At 38.3% G+C, this 3,178-nt stretch overlaps 1 non-coding gene across 1 annotated transcript; it reads left to right on the top strand.

The window, feature by feature from the left end:
* The first annotated feature begins 392 nt into the window (after positions 1-392).
* LOC145071561 (small nucleolar RNA R71) lies at positions 393-499 on the top strand. The gene has a single exon (XR_013690568.1). It is a non-coding gene; the product is annotated as a small nucleolar RNA R71 (small nucleolar RNA).
* Positions 500-3,178: the final 2,679 nt, after the last annotated feature.

Below are 3,178 nucleotides of genomic sequence, written 5' to 3'. Positions count from 1 at the left end.
TTGTCATCGTACCTATCACCACTTGAATAGCACACTTGTGCTTTCCGGTTCTGTTCTCTTCTAGATCACAATCATTAGTGAGATGAGGCCCTTTGCAATTCTCACATCCCACCCGGATAGCGTGGATGGATTGGTCCATCTAAGTCATTCTTCGATCCAAACTATCTAGTTTTTCCATCATTGCCGCCATGCTATCATTAACTAAGTTCACCACCCCCTGACTTAGTTCATTCTGTGGGTTATGATATTCTCTAGAGTGTTTAGAGAATTCTTCAATTAGCTCGTTTATCAGTGGAGGTGCTTTCTTCGTGAGCGGTCCTTGCGAGTCAAGAAGTTGCCTTGTGGTCACATTCACCCCATCACAGAAAATGGAGACTTCTTGTTGGCTATTAAGATCATGATGTTGGCAATTCCTTAGTAAACCTTTGTATCTCTCCCACGCCTCGTATAAGGATTGTCCAGCTTGTTGCTCAAAGTTGGAAATGGCTTTCTTCAATTTGGCTATCTTTGAGGGAGGACAAAATTGATCAATGAATTCTTCCTTCATTTTAGCCCATGCAGTGATGGATCCTGGTGGTAGTGACTTGAGTCAATCCTTTGCAGCACCCTTGAATGTAACTGGAAGCATAAGAAGTAGCAAGGTTTCACGAGGCACATTTGGAACATTAAAATAATCAGCTACATCGTTGACCTCATCCAAATGCTTGTAGGCATCTTCGTGATCTTTCCCGTAGAAGGGGATTTCCTTAAGTTGAGCAAGTATCTGGCCCTTTAGTTCGAAATTCGCAGTAGTAGGAATCACGGGTTGCACGAGTCCTGGGCCGGTATTGTCACGTATCCTTTTCTTCCATTCACCCATAGGAACTTCATCAATGATTTCCATGGTGTTAGCAGGTTCGTCTTCAAAATCGCTTTCTTCTTCGGATTCGGTTTCTTCGCTTTCGGTTTCGTACTCGGTGTCCTCCTTCTTCAGGTCTTCGTCCGCCACCGAATAGAAGTTCGATTCTCCTACCTTCTTGCCCTTTTTCTTACTAAAAACGGTTTTTAAATTCTTCAATGGTGAATCTTCGATGTTGCGGTTTCTCCTACGTTCTTGCCTCTGTTTTTCTTCAAGGTTGCTTCCGGATCTTCAAGCGGTGGGATCAAAGGTGTACCTCCTCCCCTGGTCACTAACAAACTGCAAACAAAACAGAAAACACGCGTAAAAAGAAAAAAATAAATAAATAAAAAAACGAAACTGAGTTTCAGGGATGGACTCATCGAGTAGCTTCGATTGCACTCGGTGAGTTCAAGGCTAAAACTGAAAAAATTTGAACAATTTTTTTTTAACAAATCCTATAAAATTAAAACTAAACCTAATACCTAGACTACTAAAGCAGTAACTTTGTGCAAGATTAATCTCACACAAAGGATCGGTAATACTAGAAATTAGAATAATTTTTGAACCGTTTCCTGGCAACGGCGCCAAAAACTTGATGTGTGTAAATCCAGCTAGTTTTATTCCTACTTTTCTAATGTAAATTTGACACGCAATAGGCGGTGTACATGGCTAATGTAAGTATAGTTTTTAGTAAGCAGGATATCGAACTCAACGAACGATAATTAAACTAATTACTAGAAGTATCTAAAAGCAAATAATAAAAGGAGGGGTTTTCTCTAGTTTTGCAAGACTAGAAAACTTAAATTTCTAACGAGAACTCAAACAAAACAATTAACAGCTACAGAGCTAAAATCAACTAAATTCAATGGTGGAAGAGACTTCTACTTAGGTTTGACTCATTTGATCCTATGGTTGATTCTATGAAAAGTGCAATGGACTAATTTATATTGGCTACCGATTAATATGATTAGGTTCACGTTCGCTATTATTAATCCTTAGAAAACAAATTAATCTAAGCAGTGGCCAGTTGTTTAAATTAATGAATTTCCTAGTTTATTTATTCGGATTAAGTAAGACTTGTAGTGGTCAACTAAATTGGTCCTTTAATTAACCTCTTGCTGATGGTTCGTCATACAAGCTCACACATTAATTTTCCTATTTTCTATTAACCCTAGTTTCACGTTAGCTATTTCCTAGGCATATAACAATGTTGTCAAATGCTTCATATGAGGTTAGCAATTGAGAGATGGTCATGAAACTTAATTACAGGTTAATTAACAGAAAACAGTTGTAATCAACACATAAGGTTTTTTAACAAGCTTAACAAAACATTATTACCAAAAAAAAATTAATCCTACTCATAAATCAACACATAGTCACAAATTTGTCTTCCCTAAACAGAATATATATGTTCTAGTTCATGATTAAGATAGTAAAAAACTCAAAAACACAATCCAATAACTCAAACATGTTTTGGAAACTAGATTTACTAAAGAATAAATTGATTTTGCCTTAATTCTCCTCCAAAAGTGGATCTAGGTTGATTCTCCGACTTCTCACGCTCCAGAAGAACTCTTATTCGCAACTTTATCTCCAAGGACTTCTTAAAAAAATCGGGTGTCGATCTGGAAGTCTCTTTTTATAGATTAGAGGCGACCCATCGAGTCCAGGTACAGACTCGTCGAGTCCCTCATTAAATCCCCATGTCCGGCAAGGAAAGGATTCCTCTGCTTCGAGAACCTTCGTGGGAACTCGTCAAGTCATGTACCGACTCGCCGAGTGCCTTGTATTTTTGGCTCTTTTCTTCTTTCCTTGATTCCCGAGCTCCCGACAGCTGCTCCTGTTTCCTTTTGCTTCCGAGCACTTCTTTTGGACTGAAAATATAATTTAAACATAATTAAGCATCTTTTGTTCCATAATTGTAATAAATTAGCCAAAAAGTATTAACATTCTATGCAAAATATATGACTAAATATACATGTATCAAGAATCATTTAGACTTAGGGATTGCACAAGGAATGAGATTTCAGGCTACCTTGCGCATCAGTGGTGGCACATGGCAGGTATGTGATTATGTTCAATTTGAGGGTTGTGTTAGAGACTACCTACCTGTTGTTGTCTGATAAAGGATTTGGTACTCAAAGTATGACCCGAAAACCTAATTAGGGTGTAGTCGAATGAGGCTTCGACCCATGTTTTATTGGATATGGTGGGTGGATGGTTGTTATAGAAGTGTTGTAAGCCTGCGGGGTGGTCATAGCATTCACTAGGTTGGAAGGTAGTGGTAGAAGTGTTGTA

Source organism: Lactuca serriola, chromosome 8 (genome assembly GCF_051521515.1).
Source record: "Lactuca serriola cultivar US96UC23 chromosome 8, Lser_US96UC23_V15, whole genome shotgun sequence".
Lineage (NCBI taxonomy): Eukaryota > Viridiplantae > Streptophyta > Magnoliopsida > Asterales > Asteraceae > Lactuca > Lactuca serriola.
The sequence above is the reverse complement of the archived record's forward strand: the minus strand, read 5'-3'. Positions and strand labels throughout refer to the sequence as shown.